At 39.4% G+C, this 11,831-nt stretch overlaps 1 pseudogene; it reads left to right on the forward strand.

Annotated features, from left to right (window-relative positions):
* Nucleotides 1–586: 586 nt before the first annotated feature.
* Nucleotides 587–9,867, forward strand: LOC140599766 (uncharacterized; annotated as a pseudogene).
* The last annotated feature ends 1,964 nt before the right edge of the window (nucleotides 9,868–11,831 follow it).

An 11,831-nucleotide genomic window follows, 5' to 3' on the forward strand; every position in this document is an offset into this window, starting at 1 on the left:
TTATTCATGACAGAGAGAGAGAGAGATTGAGAGGCAGAGACACAGGCAGAGGGAGAAGCGGGCTCCATGCGGGGAGCCCGATGTGGGACTCCAGGACCACACCCTGGGCTGAAGGCGACGCTAAACCACTGGGCCACCGGGGGCTGCCCAGCTACTAACCTTTATACAAAGAAGTGTGGTAAGGAAAGAGAACTGGAACAAAAAGCATGTTTTTTAGACGGGTATTGTTATTTTGATGACATGTCATTCTCCCCAAGGGTTGCCAAGTCCCAGTGCCTTTCATCAAGGGGTTCTCTCAGGAGTGTTCAGAGCGATGTCTTAATCTTACAGAGTATTCTTAAATTTACTTATCTTATCCATGCCTATAAGGCCAAGCGAGTATATATGAATTGTGTGTGGCGGTATGATTTTATACACAAATCTTCCTTGATTTATGATGGGGTTAGTTAGACAAGCCTACATTAGCCTGTACTTGGGCCAAACCATCTAACACAAAACCTATTTTATAACAGAGTGTGGAATATTTCCTGTAATCTATTGGATACTCTATTAAAAGTGAAAACCAGAACAGTTGCGTGGGCACAGAATGCATAAATTATATAGGTGGATCACAGTTTACCCCCGTGGTCCTCATGGTCGTGTGGCTGACCGGCTGCCACTGCCCGGCATCATGAGAGAATATTCTACTGCGTATTGCTAGCTAGGGAAAAGATCAAAATTCAAAACCTGAAGTACGGCTTCTACTGAATGCATATTACTTTTGCGCCATCATAAAGTCAAAAAATCATGGAGACATTATAAGTTAGGAACCATCTGTATATGTAGATGTTCACATCAAGATGAATATATTATATCCACATGTATCAGGAGAATTATTTAAATCTTAGAATACTTCCAGGTTTTCTAAAGGGAGCAGGATCCAAGAACAAACCTTCATCAAGTTTGGTAATGAAAGTAAAATTTAAAGACACTGAAAGAAAGCCAAATTTCACTTCATGAGTAGAGTCAGATGCCAAGAGAGGTGTGGAGGGAGGCTCACAAAAGGAAGAAGATGTAGCTGACGTGACTAGAGAAACTAACAGAAGAGGGTTACAGTGACTGACGTTGGGGCACAACTCTGGGAAAAGACCATTCTCAAAACCGCCCCTGACAGGTCTCCTATCAACACCCCAAGATGCTTATCAAAATATACCTGCAACATCACAGAACTCCCTGTGAAGAACCCTGACAAGGTTTTAAGGCAGATACGTAAGAAAAACTACCAGAGGTATAAATGCACTTTCATTAAACGGAAAATGGGAATGTGCTGTTGTGATTGTTAATTTATGTGTCTCCTTGACTAGGCTAAAGGATGGCCGAATAGTTGAGAAACGGTATTTTTGGGTGTGTCTGAGAGGGTGTTTCCAAAGAAATTAGCACTAGAATCCAAAGACTGAGTAAAGAAGATCACTCTCACCAATGTAGGTGAACATCATCCAGTCCCTCCTGAGGTGGCCCTGGACCCAGTCTCCCCTGAGGTGGCCCTGGACCCAGTGGCTCCCGAGGTGGCCCTGCATAATAATTGCTAACATGTATTGAGCGCCTACTGTGTGTCACGCATCGTGAAGGACTTTTCTTCCTCTATCATAAGGGACTACATCTTCCATGTATATTTATAATTCATTGCCATGATCCATGTGAGTTAGGACAGCATGGCCTAAACACAAGCTCTAATCATGAGTGGCTTATTTTGAAAACATTAAACAACCCAGTATGTGATTCGCAATTATGCTAATTATAATCCCGTCTTTAACACTGTGAAACGCTCAGGTAACTTTCACATTCTTAGTGCAAAAGGACTCACTCTTTTCTACCATCTAGTTCCCTAGATCATTTCTTTCCTCTTGACCAGGGTCTTTCCCATGCCACGCTCCCAGCGAGAATGCAGTTAGTCTTTCTCAATGACAGCTTCACTCAAGAGAATTGCACCCCTCTTATTTCGGAGGGCGGGAGGGGGCGACAAGATAAACTGGCTGTACCTGCTTGTTCTTTCCCAGAGGGAGGGAGAGGGAATGCTCTGAACTAGCAGTTCGCCTCCAAAATACACAGCACACCACCACCGCCACCACCACGTTGGCCCAGCTGTCATACATACCAAAGGAGAAAGCTCTTATCAGGCCTTTTCAAGACCCTAAAATTTAATGACCATGTCAGTGTGCCTTTGTTTTAAGCAAAAAGTAATGCGTAAAGTATGCACTGATTCAAAATTAAATTAGATACTATTTCTCACTTTATACAGGGGTACTTCACATGTTTCTTTAAGTAAGTAGTTATTCTGGTACAATTATATAATTCCAAATATAGAATAAATATATCCATGATTTAAAAAAAACACTGGTATTAACATAACAAAGTTGAATTGCAACTCCAAGAGATTAATTTATAAAATACATGTATCATGCAATCACATCATATACTTGACCCTATAAGTGGGGACCTAAAGAATTCTATAGTTAAAGAATAATCTGGGTGAGGGGATGGGAAAAACAAAGAGAATTAAGAGATACAAACTTCCAGTGATAAAATAAATTAAGTTCACAGAGATGAAAAGTGCAGTATAGGGAATATAGTCAATAATACTGTAATAATGTTGTATGGTGACAGATGGCGACTACGCTTATGGTGAGCCCTGAGTGATGTACAGAACTGTCAAATCAATATGTTGTACACATATTGATTGATAACGGAATATTGTATTTTAATTATACTTCAATTAAAAAAGGGATCATCTTCCCTTCAGAATTTAAAATTTTCCAAATATTGACATTTCACCATATATTTGAATGTAAGACTCCTGATACCAATAGTTATAATTTATATTTAGAGTCGTATCATAGTGGCACAGTAACATTTGAGCATTAAAAAAATTATTATTATTGCAGGTCCAAGTGCATCAGCAAGGTCATCAAGCAGGGGACCTCAGGCAGTTACGCACAAACTGTGTTTTCCCGTTTGAAGCGCAGAGCCAGGATCCTTGATGGAATATTGAATTGGAAAAGCAGAAGCCTCCACTTTGGTGTTAACTCTAAAGCATTATTTTAATGAACTAATGGACTTCCCAAACATTATATCAAAATCTATTAAAAGAAAAACAAATGCTCACTTTTACCACATATCAAAATTTTTCAAGTTAATATGTTCTTTTCATCTCCACAAAAAAAGACTGGAAATAGTTTTGAGGAAACATTTTTTTATAATGCAAAGTTTTTCTGAAAGACAATTTTTAGCTAGAATTACTGATCTATAAAAGCTATCTACTCTACAATGTCATTTCCTTCCTCAAGTAGGGGGAAAAAATGGTCCTTCTGGCAATTTCATTAGGTACTTTATTAATCTCAGTTACAGAAGTGATTTAAGTCTTACTGGCACTGACATTTTACTCCTTCCAACTCATTGAGGACAGGACTAGCTCCTCTTTATCCCATTCTCTCCCCAACAGTAGCACTGAGTTTAGCATATTTTTTCACTTGTATTGAATTAACAAACTTGGGAGCATTAAATATATTGTTTATAAGTTAATATGTCATAAAAATATGTTAACTGAACCAAAGAAGTAGAAATAAGACCTCAGAGAATTAAATTACTAAAGGCCAACAGCCAGTTAATGGCAGAAACAGATCTAAATCTCAAGCCTTCTGAAGTGCAGTACAATATTCTTTCCGTAACCAAAGTTTCTTGAATATTTATTCAAATGTTAATTATAAATTTACCATTTGAGAGGCATCTGGGTGGCTCAGCGGTGGAGTATCTGCCTTTGGCTCAGGGTGTGACCCCAGGGTCAAGGATTCAGTCCCACATCAGACTCCCCGCAGGGAGCCTGCTTCTCCATCTGCCTGGGTCTTTGCCTCTCTCTCTCTCTCTCTCTCTCTCTGTGTCTCTCATGAGTAAATAAATAAAATCTTAAAAGAAAATTACCACTTTAAATTCACTTTAAAGAACGTTAAGTTATGGAGACTTAATATAATTGCTATATTTTCACTTATTAAAAATAGTCTATATTGGATTGTGTTGATACTTTTTCTTTACTTCTTTTGCTCTCGTATATAAAAATAAGTTCCCAGTAATTTTAATTTTTAAAAACATATTCTGCTACTAAATTTCATCACAAGAGAGTATATACCAGATATCTATAATGATGTGATGTTTTACAGTAAGGGATCAAATGAAGGACACTAAGAAGAGCTAGCTGCCCCTCCTCCGCTCCGGCTTCCTCATAGGGTCTGCTCAGCCTATACCAAGAGGAGTGTTTTCATGGCTACAAGTCGTTGGTTCTGTATCAGATTAAGAATTAAATTAACTTGACTTATAGAGAACTTTATGGCTTAGACAGAATTTAGTGCCGGCATCATGAAGAGGTTGCACGAATATTTATTGAATATAATCTGTGTGGGAGATTCCTTTATCCCACTGAATCTTCATGCCAGTTTCGTGAAGTTGGCATGCATGTGCTCACTTTACAAATGAGCTTATATATGTTGTATGTTATATGTAATATATGTTAGAGCTGGGATTTTAATCCAAGTTATCCAATTCAAGGGGCTGCTGGGTGGTTCAAAGGTTAAGTGTCCAACTCTTGGTTTTGGCTCAGGTCATGATCTCAGGGTCATGAGATCAAGCCCCATGTCGGCGGGCTCCATGCTAAGTGCAAAATCTGCTGGAGTTTCTTTACCCCTCCCTCTCCTTCCCCCCTTTGCCTCCTCCCCCTGCTTGCGCTCTCTCTCTCTAAAGTAGATAAATAACTAAAATATTCAGGTTATCCTATTCAAGTTCTCCTTCTCTCTAGTAATATTCAGATATGCAAATTTCTAAGATGATGTGGGTAAATCGTATTTTTGCCTTAAAATACTTATAGCACAGAGTTGTTGAAATTGTGTTTATTATTTGCTTCAGTCAGGGCCATGATGGAACACACATGGCACACTCTAATAAGTTACGCAGGGTTTAATAGAAGGACAACGTACAAGGGTGTGACAGGATGAAGAGAAGCCAACAGGTGACGATGAAGGACCTGGAGAGCTAGCCACAGTGAGTGGCGAGCTGTTGCCATCTCTTGCCTGAAGGGCAAAGGGAATAGGTGGTGATTCCATTCCATCAGCTACCATAAGCCAAGTGAAAAGGAAAAAGTGGAGACTGCATCAGGTTTGGGGAATCTGCCTTCAGGGCCTACTTGGTTAAGAAAAAAGTTCTAGAAAAAGTTCTACCTGGGTAGAACTCTTTAAAAACTCATATTTGCATTTCAGGTAAGAGAGCCAGTCTTGGAATGCAGGCGTAAACATTTGGCCTTTCTCATATTTCCCTTCCCAGTTTCCAGTGTAGGAGGAGAAAAGTAAACCCAGAAAGGGATGGGAAGAATTAGGAAGGGAGAAGAAATAAAAGAACAGAACTTACACACCTTCTGCAGTGCAGTTTCCTTAGACTTCTAACCGCAAGACATACAGAAAGGAACTGTGTTAATTTGCCATGAAGTTGAACTTATGTCATTCCAGAATAGAAAAGATTTGTTATGTTAATATCTTGGAATGGATGAAAAGTTACGGAAACAATCTAAGTTAATTTTAAGAGGACTAGAAAGAGTGATTTGACAGGGCATGGTTGAAAATAGCCTTTGGAGAAAAAATAAAATCATTTTACGCTTATATTTCACTAGGTTGAAATATTTAATAAACCAGCGACCTACATAAACACTGAGCACCATCAAATATATATTTGACAATAGTACCATGAAGAGTTAACCGCAAATAACTTTCAGCCTTGTTAGACTTACATTACCAATAAGCTTGGGTTAGAAAATTGGCCATAAATCTTCAGTGTAGTATTCATGTTTTGCTAAGTATTACAAAAATGTATTTAAACATAATTTACTGTTTGTCATCAAATGCATATAGACGCCTATTTAAAAAAAAAAAAAAGTCAACCTGAAGTTTATTTCTGGTTTACCTCCTCTGTGAATGTCAAAGTCACAGAGCCAAGAGTGTAAGTGTCAACTTCAACTTTTGACTTGTTTTCACATCCCTCTCCTATGTATTTTGAGTGAGCGTAAAAATGAGCTATTTTTGTGTTTTCCACAAGATTAAATTCTTTATTCTTTTTCACTTCCAGCCCCTTGAAAACTAAGCAAGGCAACAGAAACATATCCACCAGCCTCTGTATCAAGTCACTAAGAAGAGTCCAACTCTTTCACAATGACTCATCCCCCTAAAGGTAAGAGTATGGTTAATTCTTCCAGCTAGAAGTTAGGTTGAATGGCTTATCTCCAGCATCCAAAGATCATAATCATCTGATTTATTTTGAAATACAGTTTTCAGCAGCAGTATTCTAAGAACCAAGTCTGTTCATCACTCTATAATCCCCCACATTGTCTACGGCCATACCACCCTGAACGCACCCGATCTCGTCTATAATCCCCCATATTAAGATTTGTATTAATCTCTTTGAAAGCATGAATAATACAATATCCATTCTCCTATTTTTCAGTGAAATATCAAAAAGCTTATTTAAAAAAAAAAAAAGAAAAAAGGAAAAAAAATTTCTTCCCCCTCCTCTGCCTCCAGATGAATGGATTTTCCCCTGAGCTTTCACATTTCCAACTTTGCTTTTGGTTTCCTTGACTATAGTTGACCCACTTGGTCCCTATTTCCCTGAAATCTTCCTTCGCCTTTGAAAATGTGATACTCCTATTTCCCCAGCTACAGTTTTACTCTCTCCCATCTCCTCCTCTCTTCTTGACCCATCCCGCAAGGGCAGTCAAAGCTTAGTTTAATATTTTGTTCTTCTCTTTCTGTAGATTCTCTATCTTACCAATTCTAGCAGTTTTCCACTATCACACTTATGTTGGTGATTCCCAAAATGTACAACTTATGTCTTCGCATTTCGTCCTTTCCCATCTTCTGCGTCAGAGAGCATCATGTCTTAGGGAACCTGTGACATCTGAAATGTCAGTAAGCATGAAACCCAGCCGAATGCCCCTACCCATTTACTGGCACCCTGATCTGCCCCCAATCAATCAAATGTTGTCCTGGCCCCACCCTTTCTGCATTTGTATCTTCCTTTTCCTTTCCCCAGAGCAGACCTTCATCTCATCACTGGAATTGCTGTGAGGTCCCCAATTATGTGCTAAGTCTCTGCTCCTGAGCTTGCCTTTCAGTGCTGCACACAGCTGCCAGCATTATCTCTTTTATCACTTCTGTTATCGTGCCAGTCTCTTAGACTCTCTTCCTCTTACCTATGAGATCTCATTTAAATTCTTGAGTATGGCCTCTAAGGCCCTGCATCAATGGAGTCCACAATCCCCATGTTTTCTAGACAAATACCTCATTACTCTTCGACATTCTATTGCTTTAGCTACATCAAGTAAATACTCACTTCCCACATATATCTTAATCATCCCCCTTGTATTTTTCTCACAACCTCAAATTCCCTCCTTTATCCTTTTTACTGGCCCATGCTTATTACTAGCCATACTTACTATCTTTGGCCGTATAATTACCATAGCATTGTCATTCCTGAGACTATAATATTTCCTCTACTTCTCATCTAGCCTATTTTTATTTTCCCTGAGGGTCTCATGTCTAGCAGTCTATATGTTGCTGACAATCCCATATCATTATTCAAATAAATTGTCAACCTAAATGTAAACAAACCATGCGTAGTTTCAGATGAGTGGACTAATGCTTAAAATGCTTCCTTTATTCGTGAGATCAACAAACATTTATTTAGTATCTGCTATATGGCAGTGACTATGCCAGCAGCTAGGAATAAAAAGATATATTTTTAAAAACCCTCCTCCTATAAAAATATGCTCAGTGATTTGAAAAGCTCCTCTTAAAAGTTATTTTCCCATTCACCAGCAGTTACTAGTCATTTTTGAAGTTTAGTTATCATTGGGTCATTTAAATATATGTCTTTTATTTCTAGAAGGCATTATTTATGAGTTAAAATAATTCCTTAATTCAACAAATATTCATTGAGTACTTACTAGGTGCGGAATGCATGAATGAGTGAGCTCCTTAAGGAAGGGAGTTTTTTGTTTGTTATTTTATTGTATCCTCTGTCAGAAGAAATACATTTTAAGCTTTCAAAAAAATGTTGACAAAATATATGAGGACATGAAATTCTTGCTTTTAGGAACATTAAAAATTACTCTCCATACTTAATAATATTGTGCTAAATGAAAATTCCAACACCATCCTTACAATAATATCAATGATCTGAATAACAAATGTCTATCTTCAAAGGCAAACCAAAGCCTTATCCACTCTCCATTTCCATATTATAAAATTCTCTAGAAACTGATAAGAGTAATTTTAACTTCTGAAACAAAAAGATATTTTAAGCTGAAAGCAAGTATGCCATATTTATTTTTTACAGTTGAACTGTTTACATAATTACACTAATTAAGATTCCAACTAATTTTCATGGAAAGAAATCCTTCGGGTACTACAAGTGTTCTTAAAGTAAAATTATCACAATTCCTCTGTGATTTTGTTACATTTTAATTACCCTCTTAAGTTTCTAGACTCTCTTCTTTATAGTTTCTTGGTACAGATCTGTTGGTTGCCCTTATGTCCCTCCCTTTATCAGTTTTACCATGCAGTTCTCTAGCAGCATTAAACCTATGGGCTCCACGTTGACCCCAAAGCTTCAGCCAAACATGCAAGTGTCAATGACCTGGATGTGTGCAGCTGCCTGTGAGTGCAGTTTCTCATTTCTCTTACATAATATATATGATGAACAGGTTTTTTTCACCCCTTAACAGTTTTGTGTTAGGAAAGCGAGTAACAGTATTTGTACAATCAGCGCTGTTAGAAGGCAGTCTCAGGACGGAAAACCTCTGCTCTGCTCCTGACCTTGCCTCTGAGGTGGGTCTTTCTGAGGCAATCATTCTGACACAAATAGCAAACACTATCATTGTTCTGACCATCTGTTTGCAGGATATGTATTTCTAAAGTGTCAAGAGAGTCCAGCTGCCTACTTGAAATTGTGAACAAACTACAAAATAAGGGCCAATCCAGATTTTGTTTGGTCTGAAGCTTGTACGATACTGGGAGACCCTCCACAGAGAAGTACAGAAATGCAGGGCGGCCCGGGTGGCTCAGTCAGTTAGGCAGCTGACTCTTGGTTTCAACTGAGGTTATGATCTCGGGGTTATGAACTTGGGGTCATGAAATGGAGCCACATGTCGGGCTGCATGTAGCCCCATGTTGGGCTCCACGTGAAGTGTGAGATTCTTTCTCCCTTTCCCTCTGCCCCTCCTGCTCCTATTCTCTCTCTAAAACAAATAAATCAATCTTTTTTAAAAAAGAATGCTGAATGCAAAGACAGTATGAAGTACAAAAGTGGACATTTAGCTCTGTCTTCTCCGCAATGGGAACAGCTCTCTTGCCATTCTCATCCCCTGAAAATGTGCACCTGTGCAAAGCTCGTCTCCACCCCCTTCTGGGTCAGGATCCCCTCCCAGCCGCCAAGCCAGGTCACCGTCTGCAGTGGTGCTAAAACCACCGGAGACACTGACGGATCAGAGCCTCAGCAGCTTGGCAGCCCCACACCCCCGACCTCACTCCTAGCCGCAGCTTCCGAACCAGCGCCACTTCTAGGGACATTGACCCAGCAGCCACATTCACTGGGGCTGGGGCTGCCACTCTGAGGTGGCTGGCTCTGGGGCTGGAACTGGGACTGCATCTAGGAGCCTGATAGCCTGATTGTTGGGTATTCCAGGAACCCTCTCTGAAGCAATAGCTCTTCTCCTACTCCATTCTAGGTCTTGCCCTCCCAGAGGCTAGGGGACCCTTTTGCTTGATGGTGGCCTTTCTCATCCTCTTCACCATGTGATGGAGTCCTCTCTACCTCCCACAGGTCTTTCTTTCCTTCTCATCTGCCCCATATGTTCCTTTACCTATACCTCCCCAGGCAGTCTGGGAAGCGTGGTTGGCTCAAGGTTTGACTGAGGGAAGACAAAGAAATATTGTATTAATAAGGAAAAAAAAGGTGGACACTTATGTAGAATAAGAAAATAAATGACCAAAAATTAATGTAGATCCGAGTCCTTTTCTTTGGAGATCTCTTGGGCCATTTACCAGAGATACCAAAAGAGAAATGCTCCTTGTTGGCAACCTGGCTTCTTCCCTTGACCTGAAACTCACAATAACGCTCAGAAACGCTCAGCCCCCGGGACGAGGCTCGCGGAAGCTTTAAGTCATAAGCTGCACGTGGGAAATTTACTTCTGCTCAATTGAAGCAGACAAATGAGCAGACAGACCTTCATACTCCTTCAGATGGCTTTTCCTATCCTAGCTTTGGCCTTCTACTGAGCTTCTGGCCTTTTCTGAGTTTCCTTTAATGGGACCATCATTTTTATTAAACAAGCCAATTTTTATGCTGCAGAACATGGTATCCAGGGACGATTCATGTCCCTACAAGGCTGTCACCATTCCCTCTTCTCCCCGACTGTGCAGAGGAGGTCGGCATGACAACGATGCAGCCTTTGGTGTTGCTCCCCCAGATTCAGTCTGCATGTTCCAGACTAACATCCAAGCATTTCAACTCTTTTTTTTTTTTTGCCTTGTTCGTTTTCTTGAACTTCTCCTTGTCCACCATCAGGATGGTTTTCAGGGCCACATAGCCTCAGGACTAGGCGAGTGGAGGATACTAAGTTCTTAGGTTTTCCAGCTTCCAGGAGCACCTGTAGTACAGCAGCTGAGCCAAGACATTTGCTGAAGCCAAAGGGAAATATCTTTCCTAAAGATATTTCAGATACTAAAGCAAAACTTCCCCGCATACTCTAGAGGATCACGGTGCCTTTTATAAAATACTCCAGTTTCACAAAACATTCTATATTGCCTTTCTCTTACATCTATACGTTTACAAAATGGCTTATACTAAAAGTATATTTTCTGGCTTTAACTAGCATACGTAAGCACACTATTCACTGGGAGATCTTGAGTCCTCAGGGAGCTACAAATAGTAACACTAGGCTGCCATTGGGGATTATCTCATAAGGATAATGAAAATAAATTTTGCTTTGATATTTCAGATCAGGCTTTTAGGAACACTAGCTGGGGCAGAGCCTCAGACTGGAATTTGGCCCCATGGGTCTATTTCTAGTTTCTGAATAAAAGTGTCTTTGGCAGTTCATGTTAGACAATTCTATTGAAGCTCATTAAGAAACTACTGGACATTTTTCTTATGGTTTATGTAAAGATTGTTGAGCTGCTTTTTATTTTTAAGAAAAAAAAATTGGTTTGCCTCAATTTTAACAATTCTAAAGAAAATTCAAAATAATACCAAGCTGTCTCTCTTGGAGGCCAAGCTGTAGAACCTCCAGCACTGTTACGGAAACTGTTTGGGTAGAAGAAAATTTTCTCTTACATAACTATATTGCTAATCATTTAGCAGCTAAATTTGCTGGAAAAAGTAGCCTCCCAAGAGAATAATGCTCACCTTGCCAGGTACTTTCCAGTATGTTTTAGAGTCGATCAATCCCTTATCAGTGTCTGTTAATAGTAGAAATTTATCCATAACTGAAAATGTGCTTGCTATTTCTATTTTCTTTGTACCACTTTTTACATAAGTTCCCTAAATATAAAACTGTGTCATTCCCACTAGGATATATAGGATACAAATAGCTAATACCTTGTAAACAAATATTGCTATCAGATAACCTAGAACATTTTTTCCAAGGTGAGCATTTTGAGATTCTACTTTATTAATACACAGATATGGAGAGCACATTAATAAATCTGCCCTTTGAGAAAATATCCCAGTGGTTTTCCTTTTGGGAATGAAGCCTTAGATCA

Source organism: Vulpes vulpes, chromosome 7 (assembly GCF_048418805.1).
Source record: "Vulpes vulpes isolate BD-2025 chromosome 7, VulVul3, whole genome shotgun sequence".
Taxonomy (NCBI): Eukaryota; Metazoa; Chordata; class Mammalia; order Carnivora; family Canidae; genus Vulpes; species Vulpes vulpes.